The sequence below is a fragment of the Anolis sagrei genome, chromosome X (assembly GCF_037176765.1).
Source record: "Anolis sagrei isolate rAnoSag1 chromosome X, rAnoSag1.mat, whole genome shotgun sequence".
In the NCBI taxonomy this organism is placed as follows: domain Eukaryota; kingdom Metazoa; phylum Chordata; class Lepidosauria; order Squamata; family Dactyloidae; genus Anolis; species Anolis sagrei.
Window position 1 is genome coordinate 68,300,249 of NC_090034.1, and position 19,808 is coordinate 68,320,056.

Genomic DNA, 19,808 nt, shown 5'->3' on the forward strand with positions numbered 1-19,808 from the left:
TCGTAACTGCCGACATGGATTCCAACCCCTATTTGTAACTATTTCTTTGTGCATTTCTCCTAATTTTTGTACTTTGTTTTGCCTCGTACAAGGAATTTTCCTAAATTAGGTTGTTTGTTACTGTTATTTTCAACAGACACACACACACATTCCAATTAACCATCTTCACAAGGGGGCCTCTGGTGGCATAGCGGGTTAAACCGCTGAGCTGTTGAACTTGCCAACTGAAAGGTCAGCACTTTGAATCTGGGGAGTGGGGTGTGCTCTCACTGTTAGCCCCCAGCTTCTGCCAACCTAGCAGTTTGAAAACATGTAAATGTGAATACATCAGTAGGTACCACTTCTGCGGGAAGGTAACAGTACTCCATGCAGTCATGCTGGCCACTAGGCTTGGGTAACCACAGAAAAATTTGGTTCTAATTTTCCTTTAAAATTTTTTGAAATTTACGAAATTTCGTAAAATTACGAATCGATTCGTTAATGGCGGACGAGATTGCGCAATATGCTAAAAAAACCTCCAAATGGGACAGGAGGAACTTCTGAAGCTTCCCTCTCCCTCTGTTGTTGACTGTTGGTGTGATAAAACAAACAACAACTATAAAACTTGCACCAGACATACGAAAATAATTACGAATTAATTACGAATTAATTACGAAATAATTTTGAAATAATTACGAAATAATTACGAAATAAATTGAAAAAATTGTTTCGAATCTTAATTACTCCTCACACTATTCCAGCACGGCTCAATATTGGATCATAAGCTAATTTAAATACGAATTAATAACGAATTACGAAATTAACGAACGAAACCGCCCAAGCCTACTGGCCACATAAGTTGGAGGTGTCAATGGGCAATGCTGACTCTTCAGTTTAGAAATGGAGATGAGCACCACCCCCCAGAGTTGGACATGATTAGATATAATGTTATATGAAACCTTTACCTTTACCTAATAAGAGCAACAAAATATACAAGAATAATGCTAAAAAATTATAATAATACTCATAGTATTGCTTCTAATAGCCCAAGATACTAAAAAGAACATCAGAAAAAACAATACCAGTAGTAAACTGCAATTAGTCTAAAAGTTCAATGGCCAGGTTGTTAACTGGAGCAAATTACAGGGAGCAGTCAATCCCCCTGTTCAAACAGCTCCACTGGCTGCCGATAAGTTTCCAGTCCCAAGTCAACGTGCAGGTGATTACCTATAAAACCCTAAATGGTTTGGGACCTGCCTATCTTCGCAACCGCATCTTCCCTTATGAACATGCCTGATCTCTAAGATCTTCTGGGGAGCCTCTTCTCTCATTCCCACCCCTATCACAGGCACGGCTGGTGGGGTCAAGAAGAGAGGGCCTTCTCGATGGTGGCCTCCCGACTCTGGAACTCCCTCCCCAGGGAGATTAGGCTAGCACCCACCCTGCCCATCTTCCGTAAAGAACTTAAAATGTGGATCTACTGTGCTTTGACAAGACAATTCTCCAGATAACTTGGCCCCAGATCGGACCCAATATCTTGTCCTTACACTTTACTACTGTTCTCTACCCAAAGGTATAAGACTCCATTTTACATTGTCCTCCACCCCCAATTTTGCCATTTGACTTATGCACTTTATCCATCATCCTTATCCTCAAAATTGAATTGCAACAGTCTGCTCACCCATGCCCAGAAACATTATTATTTCAGGCTCATTGGTTGTTGGTTTGATGATTGCTCTTATATTCTGTTATAATGTTGCTGTTTTATTCTGTTTTATGCTGTTGTTTGTATATTTGTTTATGTGTTATATTTTAACTATGTTGATCGGGTTTGTCCCTGTGTAAGACGCCCCAAGTCCCTCTGGGGAGATGGAGGCGGGGTACAAAAATAAAGTTGTTGTTGTTATTATTATTATTATTATTATTATTATTATTATTATTAGAAACACAACAAATGGCTGTTGTATTGGATCACACATCATCATCATCATTATTGTTATTTGAAACACAACAAGATGAGTCCACAGCAGACAAGATCACTCTGCTGGCTGTTGTATTGGATCACACATCGGACACTTCCCAAGTGTCTAGGACTGTGTGATGTATTGGCGAATGTTGCGTGCAGATCCCAGTAAGGTGGCCTTCTGCAGCTGACAGATGGTAATTTTGTCAGTGCCGATTGTATTTAAGTGCAGGCCAAGGTCTTTAGGCACTGCACCCAGTGTGCCGATCACCACTGGGACCACCTTTACTGGCTTGTGCCAGAGTCTTTGCAGTTCGATCTTTAAATCCTCATATCGTGTCAGCTTTTCCAGTTGTTTCTCTTCAATCCTGCTGTTGCCTGGGATTGCAACATCGATGATCCATACTTTGTTTTTTAACATGATTATGAGGTCAGGAGTATTGTGCTCCAGAACTCTGTCTGTCAGAATTCGGAAGTCCCAGAGGCAGGCCCATAGCCAGGATTTCATTTCGGGGGGGGGGGGGGGGGGCTGAGTCTGAGTGAAGGAGGGTCTAGCCTAGCAAACCTTTTGTATCATTACCCCAATACCCCCATGCATATGGGATATATTGAGTATGGTGATCAGATCATGATATGAATAAACAAGTTTAAATAATGCACCAGTAAGGCCTTTTCGCGAACCACCATGAGAATTTCGGGGGGGGGGGGGGGGGGGCTGAAGCCACTCAAGCCCCCCCCCCCCCCCCCGGCTACATGCCTGCCCAGAGGAGTTCGACGTATTCATTTTCTGTAACTTTTTCCAGCTTGTGATCCTACCAGTTCTTTGTCGCAGGCAGATGGCATTTGTGGCACAGGTTCCAATGAATCATCTGAGCAACGGTGTTGTGCCTCTGCTTGTAGTCTGTCTGTGCTATCTTCTTGCAGCAGCTGAGGATAGATCTATTGTTCCATCTGCTTCCTTGCAGAGTCTACATTTGGGATCTGTCATTGACTTTTCTATTATTATTATTATTATTATTATTATTATTATTATTAAACATGAATGATTATTGCTTTTGTGCAAAGGAAGAATTAGATTTTTAAAATCTTCTTTTTTACCTGGGAGCTGTAGTTTGTACCTGGGAATCCTGAGAGTTATAGGCACCAGCATGCTTTGGCCAAGGAAGCCAAACACCTTGTAAGTCTACTATCTCCATGGTTAGATAGCATTGAGATATAGCAGTTAAAGTGGTGTCAAACTGTATTAATTCTGCAGTGTAGATGCACCCTCAGTCTCCCTGAAAGACCTGCTTGAGTCTTGCTGAATATCCCAAATTCTATTTATTTTCCTTTTATTAAACAACAAACTAATAAAAGAGTACAAAAAAACGCCTCAACCCTTGGCGAGATAGTCATATGGCAAACATCTAGTCTAGTCTGGATTCTCTTTGCTTGCAAGCAAACTGGAATATTAAAGGGCCAATGGGTAGAATCTTTGTGAAGGCAGAGAGATCGAAGAACCTTCTATCTGAATCACTGAAAAAGTACAAAGCAGGGTAGATATTAGGATTACAAAAAGCTTTCAATCACAGGGCTTTAGGGATTATAAGCTACTTAGAATCTACAAGCAGCATTTCAAGACTGACATGGGATTTAAACCATGTGGGTGTCAGCTCAAGTCGGATACTGAGTTTGATTGGATCTAGTGAACACTCTTTTCACATTGATTTATTACTCACTTTGGGCTGCTCTGGAGCTTATGCGCTTAGGTTAACTTCAGCCAAACATCACAGCTTCGTCCCTATTTGATTTCAGGGGGGAAAGTGGTGCTCGATGCGCCAGAGAAAAGTGACATTTTTCTTTTGCCAAGGAGACAAGCCTAACACAAGATTTTTTTTTTTCTTGAGCGGAGAGTGTGTGACTTGTCTAAAAGTCACCAGTGGGTTTCATGGCTGAGTGAGAAATTGAGCCCTGGTTTCCAGAGCTGCAATCCAGTGCTCAAACCCATCCTGTGTCCAAGATTCAGTAAAATCAATTGAAGCCATTTAAAACAATAAGAATAATTTTGAAAGGCAAAAAGCCATTAAACCATTTAACGCTTAAAACAAGGCAATTGTGAGCCAATTTAAAAACAGTTTAAAACAATTTAAAACCATTACCCATGTGCAAATACAATCATTTAGTGCCTGAAAGCTTTAATTTGAGAGGGCACATTATAGAAAGCTTTGGAAAGTTTTTGACTTTGATTTAAAACTTTGACTCTCGCCGTTTTACAAATAAGTTCTCCTCTCGATTGGACCATTGCCCTCAGCTCACTGAGTTGATCTATACCAATGACTGTACAGAAGAGATTACCTTACAGTCTGGAAAACTCGCAGCAACCCAGAGATTACCTTAGTTGGGCAGAAGAAGTAGGGCAGGTGGAAATATGTGCCCCCAGCAATGGCTTATGGCACATTTATTTATTCCAAAGGGGGGAGGGGCAATTTAGAGGACCATTTCTGCTACCTAGACAACTACCTGTCTAGGGCTTCCTGGATGACATCAATTACCTGGATCAGTCACAGTCTGGCTTTAGACCTGGTCACAGTACTGAGACGGCTTTGATCGCCTTGGTGGATGACTTCCGTAGGGAGCTTGACAGGGGGAGTGTGACCCTATTGGTTCTCTTGGATATCTCAGTGGCTTTTGATACCATCGATCATGGTATCCTTCTGGGATGACTCTCTGGGATGGGTCTTGGAGGCATGGTTCCATCGTGGCTCCGGTCCTTCCTGGAGGGTCGTTCCCAGATGGTGAAGCTGGGAGACTCCTGCTCGGACCCCTGGCCTTTGACCTGTGGGGTCCCGCAAGGTTCCATTCTGTCCCCCATGCTTTTTAACATCTACATGAAACCACTGGGAGAGGACATCTGGAGTTTTGGAGTTGGGTGCCATCTCTACGCAGATGACGCACAACTCTACTACTCTTTTCCACCTAATTCCAAGGAAGCCCCTCAAGTGCTGGACAAGTGCCTGGCTGCTGTGACTGTCTTGATGAGGAGGAACAAGCTGAGGATCAATCCCGACAAGACGGAGGTCCTCTTGGTAGATCGTAAACCAGATCGGGGTATAGGTTGGCAACCTGTGTTGGATGGGGTTACACTCCCCCTGAAGTCACAGGTCCACAGTTTGGGTGTCTTCCTGGACTCATCACTTACGCTTGAAGCTCAGGCGTCGGCGGTGGCCGGGAGGGCCTTCGTACAATTAAGACTCGTGCGCCAACTGTGACCATACCTCGTGAAGGCGGATCTGGCCAGGGTGGTCCATTCCTTAGTCACCTCCAGATTGGGCTACTGTAATGCACTCTATGTGGGGCTACCTTTGAAAACGGCCCGAAAATTCCAACTGGTTCAACGAGCGGCGGCCAGGTCCTTACAGGGAGCGGTCAACCCTCCTGTTTAAGGAGCTCCATTGACTGCCGTTCATTTACCGGACCTAATTCAAGGTGCAGGTGCTTACCTACAAAGCCCTAAACGGTTTGGGACCCGCCTACCTGCGTGACCACATCTCTGTGTACGAACCCGCACGATCTCTTCGATCATCTGGAGAGGCCCTGCTCACGCTCCCACTACCGTCGCAAGCGCGATTTGTGGGGATGAGGGAGAGAGCCTTCTTGGTGGTGGCCCCTCGACTCTGGAACTCACTCCCCAGGGATATTAGACAAGTCCGAACTCTGGCAGTCTTTAGGAGGAGCCTGAAAACATGGCTGTTTCAGTGTGCCTTCCCAGAATAAGGAAACTCCCAGCAATATGTCCTCAAATGCACTTTAATAATGATTTTGGATTGTCTGCACATTTCTTCCCTCTTCAAAACCTTTATTCCAATTACATGCTACCTGTTCATGCCCAGCATTATTTTTTAAATTTTTAATTATTGCATTTGGGCCAGCCATTGGTTTTTAAATGCATCATGTTATTGTTATTGTTTTTGCTTATTTTGCTATGAGTTTTGTATTGTTTTTGTATTATTGCTGTTATTGTTATTGTTGTGTTTGGGCTCGGCCTCATGTAAGCCGCACCGAGTCCCTCGGGTGATGGTAGTGGGGTACAAATAAAGTCTTATTATTATTATTATTATTATTATTGACTCTCTATAAAAGTTGACATGAAACACAACACTGTATTTACTTAGATGATCCCTCATTGTCTGAGACTGATGGCCTTCCAAGTGCAGCGTCTTGGTAATGGATATATAGGTGACTATGGAGCCCTATTCTTGAACCGCATGTTCTTCCACAGTGAGGGCATCGGTTTCCAGGTGGAAGGCGGTCCCGGTCATGGTTTGCTTGATGCACATTCCTTTTGGTACATTCTAGGCCTGGGTAACAACGGAAAAATTTGTTTCTAAAATCGATTCGTCTTTTGGGGGTTTTTGCGTTTCGATATTTAAAAGAATTACAAAATTTTTCTCTAAAAAAGTTCGATATTTACGAAATTTCGTAAATGTAAAAAAAATTACAAAACATTAACGAAACGATTTCCGAAACAATAACGAACCGATTCGTTAATGGTGGACGCGACCGCACAATACGCTAAAAAACCTCCAAATGGGACAGGGGGAACTTCTGAAGCTTCCCTCTCCCTCTGTTGTTGACTGTTGGTGTGATATTATAATTTTTTTTCACTAATTAAACAAAAAACTTGCCCCAGACATGCGGAAATAATAACGAAACGACCTCAAAACGATAACGAAACGAATACAATAACGAAATCCGAAGCATTTACGAAACGAAGTTAAAAATTCGTTTCGTTTTTAAGTTGCTTCAGAATGGTTTGTTATCGCTTCGTAATCAAGAAAATTAATGAATTTTTAACGAATTATGAATTAATGAAATGAAACCGCCCAGCCCTAGTACATTCCTCACTTTCACTCTCCATTCATGCCTCTTCAAATACCACAGCACTGCTGCTCACAGCTGACCTCCAGTTAGAGTGCTCAAGGGCCAGGGCTTCCCAGTATTCAGTGTCTATGCCACAGTTTTTAAGGTTGGCTTTGAGCCCATCTTTAAATCTCTTTTCCTGCCCTCTAACATTCCATTTTCTGAACATTCCAGTGGAGTTGATGGCATAGGAACATTGCTTCATTGCTTCAATGCTGGTGGTCTTTGCTTCTCCTAGCATGCTGACATTTGTCTGCCTGTCTTTCCAAGAGATTTGCAAAATTTTCACTGTCTGAGCGATGCGAGTGCAGCATTTTTCCAAATGAAGCAGAGAGTGTTTGAGGATTAGGACATTTTTAGGAATATCAAGAAACTGCCTTGAGTCGCCAATTGGCTGAGAAAGGCGGTATACAAATACAGTAAATAAATAAATAATAAATCCTTGTTTATAAAGTTATAACAATTCTGGCCCAACTTACCTGTCTGAATGCTTCTCTCCTTATGAACCTTCCAGGACTTTAAGATCATCTGGAGAGGCTCTGCTCTCAATCCTGCCTTCGTCACAAGTATGGCTGGCAGGGATGAGAGAGAGGGCCTTCTCAGTGGTGGCCCCTCGGCTATGGACACCCTCCCTATATATTTCGTGTATTTCTACCCCGCCCTTCTCAACCCCCGAGGGGGGACTCAGGGCGGCTTACAAAAGGCACAATTAAATGCCTACACAAACAATAAAAATAAAACATATATAAACAGAAATTCAAACAGTTATAAACAATTAAAACAATCAATTATACATCACAATCAATAAAACCAATCTCATGCTCAACGTTTGTCAGCTCAAAATCCGTAAATTCATTCCACATTGTCAGTTCCTATCAATTCTAGTTGTCATTGTCCTTTATCTATCTGCCAGGTTACCCAAAAGCCTGGTCCCAAATCCATGTTTTTAATTTCCTTCTAAAAGAGAGGAGGGATGTCAATGACCTAATTTCCCCGGGGAGTGAATTCCACAGGTGAGGGGCCACCACCAAGAAGGCCCTACTCCTCATCCCCACCAATCTCACTTGTGATAGAGGTGGGGCCGAGAGCAGGGCCTCCCCAGAAGATCTTAAACTCCGAGGCGGGACGTAGAGGGAGATGCATTCGGACAGATGTGCTGGGCCGGAGCAGTATAGGGTTTTGTAGGTCAAAACCAGCACTTTGAATTGTGCTCGGAACTGGATCGGCAGCCAGTGGAGCTGACATAACAGAGGGGTGGTATGCTCCCTGTACCCCGCTCATGTTAGTAATCTGGCTGCCGAACATTGGACTAATTGCAGCTTCCGGGCAGTCTTCGGAGGCAACCCCATGTAGAGAGCGTTGCAGTAGTCAATACGGGATGTAACCAGAGCGTGGACCACCGTGGCCAAGTCAGACTTCGCAAGGTACAGTTGAAGCTGGCGCACAAGCTTTAATTGTGCAAAAGTTCTCCCAGCCACTGCCGAGACCTGGTGTTCCAGGCTCAGCTATGAGTCCAGGATCACTCCCAAGCTGCGAACCTGCGTCTTCAGAGGGAATATGAACCCGTCAAGCACAGGCTGTAACCTTATGCCCTGTTCGGCCTTGCGACTGATCAGGAGGACCTCTGTCTTGTCTGGATTAAGTTTCAATTTATTCGCTCTAATCCAGTCCGTTACAGTGGTCAAGAACCGGTTCAGGACATGAACAGCCTCCTTAGTAGCAGGTGGAAAGGAGTGATCGTCTATGATGGTGAAGATTCAGCTCCATGGCAACTGCATGGCAGTTGATTTAAGTTACTACAGCCTTGAACAGCATTAACAAAAGTTGTGGATTGCTCTGATTACACAAGACAACAAGTATTTTTCATCAGATATAATTTTAGGTCATTCTTATAGAGGTTTTTTGTGTGCTGAATTCAGACTGTGTTTATTTTTTTTCTCTATCACGTGTAGTTTTTGCAATGAGGCTAATTCAATAATTAATGCATTTATGTACTGATATCAATAGAATCTAATTGATTTTGGTGCATAAATGCATTAATTATTCAATCAGCCTCGTCTAGTTCTTTGTCTTGTCGCACTTGCAGTTTGTCTGAATGTAGTGGCCCACGTCACAATTGATTTCCGGTCCGGGACAGGGGCCAATGGGGCTAAATTAAAGCGATTCCGAAAGGTGCGCTGGGTTGCGATCACAGAACATTCACTCAAAAAGTAGGCCTCAACAGCAAAAGCACACTCCTCACTGTTCCAATGCATGATGGCGACTGAACTATGTCAGGACAAAACTTGATACTCCCGCCTCTCGAACGAGACCACGAGTGCTCCACTACGTCTTCAACCGACTGAATGGCGCACATTTTTAAAAAGGAAGTTATTCTTCCGCACCCTGTACATCTTTTCACAAGAAGAGCAATCTGGAACAGCCATGTATAACCCGGTAACATCACTCTGTTGTTTGGTGCCACAGTAACTCAACCAAATCTGTCTGGACAGATGGCCTGGCAGTTAGGATTTAAAAATAGTAGATAATGACAAAGATTTGTTCCTGGCTTAAAAGTGTGTGCTCCTGTTTCACTGTGTAGTGCTGACTTGGACAGAAATAGTCCTACCCCATAAACTTTGTTTATGTGCCAGAAACTTTATGAAATGTGTGGAGAGCACAGTTTCTCTGGCCTGCCCATAGAACTGTATTTTGCAGTGATCCATATAACCAAATCTCTGCATATCCATCCACAGCTCATGGTTTTTTTTAAACTGCTGGTTTCTGGCAGAAGTCCCATGGCAGCCATCTTGGGTGTCTCTAAATCTTGGAATGACACATAAAGTCTGGACAACGGAGACATAAATCCCGACACCAACTGTTCTGTATGCAGGGGCGGCTCAACCCATTACGCAAAGTAAGCATTTGCAGTATAGTTGATTTCCCCCAGGGGCGCTCTTGAGGCACTCTTGGGGGAAAATAGACCTTGACATATGCGAGTTGTAGTTACTGGGATGTATAGTTCACCTATAATCAAAGAGCATTCTGAACTCCACCAATGATGGAATTGAACCAAATATGGTACACACAACTCCCACGACTAACAGAAAATATATATCAGTGATTGGTTGGGGGGGGGGGGGGGGCAAATTACTGTTTGCTTGCTTACCATTGAAAATTACTTAGGGCCGCCTCTGTCTGTATGTGGACCTTTCCTGAAGTCCTAGGATTTTTTGCCCCTCACTAAAACCTGTGATTTAGTGCTGCCTGGAAGCACCTTAGATGGAACTGGTCAGATACTATCTTACAGTCCACACAGATTGGTAGCATTCGGGGTATGCTGAAACAAGGACTGAGGGTCAAATGTTCTACACAATGAACCCATTTCCCCTCTAAAAACAAGATTCAGGTATAGATGCATATCTCCAAAATAAGTTATGCAAACTCTGCTTGCATTGCAAACCAGTAACCAACTGCTAAACAAAACATACAAAATATGTTTGTTCATTCGTTCAGTCACCTCCGACTCTTCGTGACCTCATGGACCAGTCCACGCCAGAGCTCCCTGTTGGCCGTCACCACCCCCAGCTCCTTCAAGGTCAGTCCAGTCACTTCAAGGATGCCATCCATCCATCTTGCCCTTGGTCGGCCCCTCTTCCTTTTGCCTTCCACTTTCCCCAGCATAATTGTCTTCTCTAGGCTTTGCTGTCTCCTCATGATGTGGCCAAAGTACTTCAACTTTGTCTCTAGTATCCTTCCCTCCAATGAGCAGTCGGGCTTTATTTCCTGGAGGATGGACTGGTTGGATCTTCTCGCAGTCCAAGGCACTCTCAGAACTTTCCTCCAACACCACAGCTCAAAAGCATCTATCTTCCTTCGCTCAGCCTTCCCTAAGGTCCAGCTCTCACATCTGTAGGTTACTACAGGGAATACCATGGCTTTGACTAGGCGGATCTTTGTTGCCAGTCTGATGTCTCTACTCTTTACTATTTTATCAAGACTGGACATTGCTCTCCTCCCAAGAAGTAAGCGTCTTCTGATTTCCTGGCCACAGTCTGCATCTGCAGTAATCTTTGTACCTAGAAATACAAAGTCTGTCATGGCCTCCACATTTTCTCCCTCTATTTCCCAGTTGTCAATCATTCTTGTTGCCATAATCTTGGTTTTTTTGATGTTTAGCTGCAACCCAGCTTTTGCGCTTTCTTCTTTCACCTTGATTAGAAGGCTCCTCAGCTCCTCCTCGCTTTCGGCCATCAGAGTGGTGTCATCTGCATATCTGAGATTGTTAATGTTTCTTCCAGCAATTTTCACCCCAGCTTTGCATTCATCAAGCCCCGCACATCGCATGATGTGTTCTGCATACAAGTTGAATAGGTTGGGGAGAGTATGCAGCCTTGCCGTACGCCTTTCCCAATCTTGAACCAGTCTGTTGTTCCGTGGTCAGTTCTTACTGTTGCTACTTGGTCCTTGTACAGATTCCTCAGGAGAGAGACAAGGTGGCTTGGGATGCCCATCCCACCAAGAACTTGCCACAATTTATTATGATCCACACAGTCAAAGGCTTTAGAATAGTCAATGAAGCAGAAATAGATGTTTTTCTGAAACTCCCTGCCTTTCTCCATTATCCAGCGGATATTGGCAATCTGGTCTCTCATTCCTCTGCCTTTTCTAAACCCAGCTTGAACATCTGGCAAAATGCAAAATATGTAGGTGAATGCAATGTGCCATGACAAAATAATGTATCTTACCACTTGATGGGCACTTCTTCTTAAAACCTGCTAAAACACTGTGTCAAATGTCAGTGTGCAAAGGCTGCTTTTCAGTACCACTTACTCCAAAGGAAACCAAAGTCCAGCAGGTTAAAATGTGATGTTTGACCTTGCTGTACCATCTGCATGCATATTCCCGAACAGCATGCATGCTCTCTCATTCTTCCAGTTGCTTTGAGGGACCCCGAAGGAATGAAGCACTATTCGGAGACTGAAGCATAGAATAGGCACTTAAAAAGCTGGAATGAATAATCTACTCTATCCATAGATGTCCTGTTCTCTTCCATAGAAATTATTTATCACTATGACTCTCTATTTTTGTTGCTCATTTTTAATGGGTACAGAGTAGTCCAAGACCACTTCCAAAGCTGCTGTTAAAATAAATGTGCTGAAAGGTATAGAGCAGAATACTGAAGAAGCAGTTCAAATTATTTGATGTAAGGCTATAAAAAAGACCCATAATTTTTTTTCTTCTCTTAAACAACTCACACTGAGGCATCCCACATGAAAGTGGTCAACCTCCATGAGATTTGCCATAATTGGGGAATATTTTTGTTTTAAAAACAAAAACAAAACATTTTCCCCTAAATAAAAGCTTGTTTTCTAGAAACCATATATAGAAACAGGATATACCGCAACATGGATAATATCCGTGGCTTTGGTATTCAATAATATATGTTTAGACTTGAAGATCTTATCTGGTTTCATCATAGCTGGCCGTACACATCTTAAATGCTTTTTGTGTGGCTACGTGTAATTTTTTTTTAGTAAACATTGCAAAGATATTTATTTCAGTGCATTCTGTTTCAGAAGAAAGTCTCTGAAAGAAATGAGGATCTTTTTATATTTATTTATTTATTTATTTATCGTGTCATCAGCAACCATACCATTGTGTTACAATTCTAACAGAACAAAACAAACACACAGATTAAAAAGAAAAAGAAAAAAAACACAGAGATTTTGCAAACTTGGTAGTTGGTTAAATGTCCTTTGACCAGTATCTGGCCACTTGGAGTGCCTCTGGTGTTGCCGTAAGAAGGTCCTCCATTGTGCATGTGGCAGGGCTCAGGGTGCATTGCATCAGGTGGTCTGTGGTTTGTTCTTCTCCGCACTCGCATGCCGAGGATTCCACCCTGTAGCCCCATTTCTGAAGATTGACTCTGCATCTCGTGGTGCCAGAGCGCAGTTTGTTCAGCGCCTTCCAAGTCGCCCAGTCTTCTGTGTGCCCTGGGGGGAGTCTCTCATCTGGTATCACCCATGGATTGAGGTGCTGGGTTTGGGCCTGCCACTTTTGGACTCTCGCTTGCTGAGGTGTTCCAGCGAGTGTCTCTGTAGATCTAAGAAAACTATTTCTTGATTTAAGTCATTGACTTGCTGGCTGATACCCAAACAGGGGATGAGCTGGAGATGTCTCTGCCTTGGTCCTTTCACTATTGGCTGCTACTTCCCGGCGGATGTCATGTGGTGCAATACTGGCTAAGCAGTGTAATTTCTCCAGTGGTATGGGGCGCAGACACCCTGTGATAATGCGGCATGTCTCATTAAGAGCCACATCTACTGTTTTAGTGTGGTGAGATGTGTTCCACACTGGGCATGCATACTCAGCAGCAGAGTAGCATAGCACAAGGGCAGATGTCTTCACTGTGTTTGGTTATGATCCCCAGGTTGTGCCACTCAGCTTTCGTATGATGCTTGATGTTCAGGCAGTGCTTCTTGTAGGTCAGAGCACGGTCCAAAGTGACTCCCAGGTATTTGGGTATGTTGCAATGCTCCAGTGGGATCCCTTCCCCGGTAATCCTCAGAGCTCGGGATGCTTGTCTGTTCTGAAGGTGAAAGGCGCATGTCTGTGTTTTAGATGGATTAGGGATCAGCTGGTTTTCCCTGTAATAGGCAGTAAGAGCACCTAGAGCTTCGGAGAGCTTCTTTTCAACCATCTCAAAGCTCCCTGCTTGAGTGGTAATGGCACGATCATCAGCATAGATGAAACTCTCTGTCCCTTCTGGCAGTGGCTGGTCATTTGTGTAGATGTTGAACATGGATGGCAGGCCGTTCTTCTGTTTCCGCCATCTGCTTCTCTGGCTCTGGAACTCAACAAAGAAGCTCCTGTTTTGTAGCAGGTTTCCTATGAGGCGGGTGAGGTGGTCGTCCTTTGTGATACTATACATTTTTCTCAAGAGGAGGTGGTGGTTGACGGTATCATAAGCTGTGGACAGGTCTATGAGGACAGCTCCTGTGATCTGCTGCCTTTCAAAGCCATCTTCTATGTGCTGAGTCAGGTTCAGCACTTGCGATGTGCAGCTTTTGCCTTTTCTGAAGCCAGCTTGCTGTGGGATCAGACAGGGGTCTATATTTTCCATAATTCTATGCAAAATAAGTCTCTCCAGAACTTTGTAGAGGTGGCACAACAGGGAAATTGGTCTGTAGCTTTTTGGGTCGTTACGGTCTTTGCCTGGCTTCAAGATGGCGATGACTCTTGCTTTCCTCCAGATTTTGGGGATCTGACAGGATGCAGTGCAGTTGTTCATCAGCTCCAGCAGCCAGCGCCTTGCTTTTGGACCAAAGTTCTTGATTTGTTCCATCCATAGATCATCCAGGCCAGCTGCTTTGCCATTCTTACATTTGTTGAGAGCCATGTCCAATTCAGTAGATGTAAAAGGTTCATGGAGGTTGTTGTTCTCAATCTCTGGTTGTCTGGCTATTGGTTTCCTACTTTGGTGGCAAAGTTGGGTTTCCCATTCTTCGGGAGTTGGTGTGCTATCTGATCTGCCTTTATGTTGGCATGGGTATTAGTTTGTGAGGGGTCATTGCTCAGCTGTCTCAGCAGCCTCCACGCCTTCTTTTTATATAATCATGGAGAGATAGTATACCATGCACTGCAACTTATTTTTTTCCTATTCTTACTATTTTAATTACGATACTGAAGTTGTTTCTAACACCACATATGTGCATCATGGTATCCTTGATATGTTCAAAGAAACTGTTTGGGTGCGTGTTTTCCAAGATCCAGCCTAGAAAACATGTTCTGGCAATTTTAGCAATGATGGCATATGAAGGAATAGCAACCCTCAGAAACAATGGAGCATTGTGATAGAATTTAACAACCTACCTGAGGAACAACTGTTGTTCTGGATAAAAGCAAACAGTAAACAAGATGCTGTTTTTGCCTGTGTAATGCCTACAATGGCAAGTGTAAAACTGACTACTTTTTGACCTATTGTGAACCACCCTCATTATGAAGATGCAGGTTTATGGGGAAGAATGAAGATTCCATGTATAGTCGAAAACCAGCAAAATACATTAAAAAAGGAATTGGTAAAGATGGGAGTGTATTACTACATTTTAGAAGAATCCTGGTGCCTGAAGAGACTTAAGCCTGGCTGCAGCATGCCAGAAATTTGGGATGTAGAAAATCTCTCCAACATTGTAAAAGTTCCCTTATGCGATATTGTGGGCAAGAATTCCAGCCCATACTTCAGGACAAAAATGATGCATTATTTAGGCGATCCCTCGTTGGTCGAGTAGGAAAGTCTTCCAGGATCAGTATTCTGGTGGGTCCGTAGGTGACTGTGGAGCCCTATTCTTGATCTGCAGTTTCTCCCACAGCTGGGGCATTGATTTCCAGGTGGAAGGCGGTCTCGGTCGGGGTTGGCTTGATGCTCCTTCCTCTTGGCACGGTTCTCTCTTTCACCCTCCATTCATGCCTCTTCAAATTCTGCAGCACTACTGGTCACAGCTGACCTCCAGCTGGAGCACTCAAGGGCCAGGGCTTTCCAGTTCTCAGTGTCTATGCCAGGGATTTTAAGGTTGGCTTTGAGCCCATCTTTAAATTGTTTTCTTTGGAAGATGGCTGTGCATGAGTTTTTTTTAATGTGTGGAGGTCAGTGCACAACTGATCAACACACAGTTCCTCACAGAGTGAGGTTCCACTTGTGGTGTAGTTTAACACAATGACCGTGGCTTCTCAATCTGTTGCAGCCTTCTTCCGCCTTCACAGCTGTTGTAACATGTACCATGTAGAATCATAGAATCATAGAATCAAAGAGTTGGAAGAGACCTCATGGGCCATCCAGTCCAACCCCCTGCCAAGAAGCAGGAACATCGCACTCAAATCACCCCTGACAGATGGCCATCCAGCCTCTGCTTAAAAGCTTCCAAAGAAGGAGCCTCCACCACACTCCGAGGCAAAGAGTTCCACTGCTGAACGGCTCTCACAGTCAGGAAGTTCTTCCTCATGTTCAGATGGAATCTCCTCTCTTGTAGTTTGAAGCCATTGTTCCACGTCCTAGTCTCCAGGGAGGCAGAAAACAAGCTTGCTCCCTCCTCCCTGTGGCTTCCTCTCACATATTTATACATGGCTATCATATCCCCTCTCAGCCTTCTCTTCTTCAGGCTAAACATGTTATCCTCCGCCTGCTCCGCCGTTGAGGTCTTTGGGTCTTCGGACTGTGCTTGGTCTGGAAACTCCCCCGCGGCCACTCCTGGGAGTGCACAATTCCAGTTGTTGTGCCCGCAGGTTCATTGGAACACACAAGCCCCCTCACCACAACAAGGTGACAGTCCATCGAGGGGGAAAAAATGATGTATTCAAAGTATTAGAAGTTAGCTCATAAGTTGGATTGAGTTTATGTTATTTTATGCCCTGAGTTCCTTCGGGGAGAGAGAATGGGTTATAAATAAAATTATTATTATTGTTGTTATTATTTCTGCCTCCCACCCGCAAACCCAATTATGACACACACATGATATTAGGATGACAAACAGACACAACTTATTTATTGCTTACATAAGAGACTCAGGGTTGGCTGCATGGGTCCTGGATCTGAGATTGGGCAGCCTGCTGCTGCCCAATACCGCTTGATCACAACAGGGGGTGATGATGTTACCAACTGGCCCAATACCAGGACACCATTACCGCCACACCCCTGGAAACCACCAGATGCTCCCCTCTCCAATAGGGAGGGATAAGCAAGCTAGATCCAGGGCCCATGACAAAGGAACAAAGCTCAACAAAACCATGAAACCGTAAAATGAATATTTATGAAGGATGGATGGGACGGGACACCCGAAAGGCCCGCTGCTTGGAGTGGCCTTGAACAGCTTTAAGGAGGGTGCCAGGGCACAGTGGGCAGATTCCTTAGCCAATCAAGGTGCAGCAGAGGCCCCCACTGGTTGGCCAGCTACCCCAACCAGCAGAAACTTTTCCTACCATCGAAGGGGCTTCTGGGAAGGAGAAGCCCCTTGGCGCAATGGTGGGCAAGAGGGCATCCACCCCGCAATGTCTCTGCCCAGCAAGTTGAGAAAAGGATTACACTTTATAATTACTTCAGTTTGATACTACTTTGACTCAATGCTATGGAGTCCTAGGAACTGTAGTTTAGTGAAATACTAGCAGTCTTGGGTAGAGAAAGCTAAATTCCTTGTAAAACTACATCTTCCAGGATTTCATAGTACTGAGCTATGGCAAAGTGGTGTCAAACTGCAGTAATTCCTGATGCCTGTTTACTCTTATTTTAATTTCTTAACTGCAGACTCCATTTTGATTTGTGATTGAGCCAGGAGATATATATATATATATATTATTTATTTATTATTACAGTCAATGACCAGCACCAAAAAATGTACAAACGTCAGAGTAGGAACATATTCATTTAGATATTTAGAAACACTGTGAAAAGCAAAGTTAAAACCCGGTATTGAATATAATAGTTAAAGCGGTATTAAACATTTATATGCTACAATGACAATGGTAAAAACTGAAATAAATATTTAAACCTTCTAAGACTGTTACAGCATCTTTCACCACCAAACTATTGCTGCTGCACAAAAGCTAGCAACTTTAGCAGTGATTTTGGGGTGTTGGTCAGCCCAAAGATAATCAACATAAAACCTTACAGATCTCCCTGGTAAACTTTCTGAAATTGGATTTATAAAATGTTTATGAAGGATATAGAAAACCATTAACTAGTTTGAGATTTTCATCATCCATGTTCAAGTTATGTAAATGCTCTATAGTTGTGGCTTCTGTTTTCTTAATCATCAGCTCAAACCCAACTTTATTGCAGGCAATTTTAAGTAATAATTGATTTGAGGGTTTTGGAATTTTCTGCTTGTGACATGGTGATGAGGAGATATTGGAAATATAAGTATTGATTTATGTATAAATTGTATGTACTTTACAAGCACTGAAATGTATAGAAAAATCAGGCTCAGAAATCCTAGCTGCTGTCCAGGCACAGCAAGAGGGGGGATGAACATTCCAGACAAGGGGGGCATGTTATCTATACATTCCAGAGAGAGAGACTGCTACAAACGGAGCCAGTACCCCTCCCTCATGACAGGTCAAAGTAGGCACCTTGATTGATGAATGTAAGCTGTATGCTGCTCTTCAAGAAAGAAATACAGAGACATGCCTTTTGTATGTTGGAAGATAGAATTTGATATTCCTATGATGCTAAAGTGACGTAGAGAATGATGTCAATGTATGTAGAAGCATGTTCTTTGTTTGCCTGCAATTGGAGGGTATAAAAGCCATAGTCAGCGCCTATATCGGATGCTTTTGGACACAACTCCACTCCAGGGTCCCAGCTGGAAATAAAAGCCATACTTTTCTGACCTCCTGAAAGGATCTCTCTTGATATAATCCCTCCTATAATATGCTGCAACAATGGTATGACCATATGTGAAAAAATTCATTCCACGGCATGTCTTGCTTAAAATAAGTACTCCCTTTCCATCTGTTTCAGGATAGCTTTCCCTTAAACACCCACAATGCAATGTGTCAGTAAAAGTAACCAAATCAATCCCTCCTCATCCCAACAATTACTTCAGTTTCCATTGTCAGCATGTTGCAGCAAACTATCTAATTGAAAACCTGTTCAGCTGGAAAGGGAAGTAATTGATGTGATATTGGGGGGAAATATCATTTGGGGCCCCGGGAAAAGCTGATAGTAGTCCTCCCTGTCTATATACCATATGCAACTGTCAATCATACAAGCTTGGTTAAATCTATAGCTCTATTATGTCTCTTTGATGCAGTATTTTCACTTTATATGCATCTTATCTTCTACCTGGAAGAAAGATGTTCTGTAAGCTGGAGACAAATGGGCTGAAGATTCATCAGCCCAGAATTTCATGGATGGTGTCTGCCACTTCAATTACTAAATAACTAGTGAGAAAACAAATAGGAGATAAATTATATAGCAACAAAAATACATTTGTTAGTGGATACACTGCTCTACATTTCAATTCCCCATGTATTTGCACTTTGTAGAGATATTGCCATGAAGTTCCAGTTACTCCAAGGCCTCTTTGCAAAAGTCAACATCAACACCAAAACTCTGAGAATGCAACTTTTTTTAATGAACCAGAGAATGATTGAGGATTCTGGAGACTAGGACACGGAACAATGGCTTCAAATTACAAGAAAGGAGATTCCATCTGAACATTAGGAAGAACTTCCTGACTGTGAGAGCTGTTCAGCAGTGGAACTCTCTGCCTCAGAATGTGGTGGAGGCTACTTCTTTGGAAGCTTTTCAATAGAGGCTGGATGGCCATCTGTCAGGGGTGCTTTGAATGCAATATTCCTGCTTCTTGGCAGGGGGTTGGACTGGATGGCCCACGAGGTTTCTTCCAACTCTATGATTCTATGATTGGGACATTTGAAGTGATTAGGGCTGTCCAACCACGGAAAAAATTGTTTCTAAATTCGATTCGTTTTTAGGGGTTTTTTGCGTTTTGTTATTTAAAAGAATTCTGAAATTTTTCTTTTAAAAAGTTTGATATTTACGAAATTTCGGAAATTACGAAACAATTTCGAAACAATAACGAATCGATTCGTTAATGGCGGACGCGATTGCGCAATATGCTAAAAAACCCTCCAAATGGGACGGGGGAACTTCTGAAGCTTCCCTCTCCCTCTGTTGTTGACTGTTGGTGTGATAATTTTTTTTTATCACTGATAAAACAAACAACGACTATAAAACTTGCACCAGACATACGGAAATAATAACGAAATAATAACGAAACAATTTCGAAACAATTACGAAACGAATTGGAAAAATTCGTTTCGTTTTTTAGTTGCTCCTGAATGGTTCAATATCGCTTCGTTATAAAAAAAAAATAATGAATTAATAACGAATTACGAAATTAACGAACGAAACCGCCCAGCCCTAGTAGTGATACAAAGATGCTTGCTTATAAAGCTACTAGCCATCCCCTAG

At 43.1% G+C, this 19,808-nt stretch overlaps 1 pseudogene; it reads left to right on the top strand.

Moving 5' to 3' along the window:
- Positions 1 to 4,956: 4,956 nt before the first annotated feature.
- On the top strand, positions 4,957 to 16,199 carry LOC132781457 (protein C-mannosyl-transferase DPY19L1-like; annotated as a pseudogene).
- Positions 16,200 to 19,808: the final 3,609 nt, after the last annotated feature.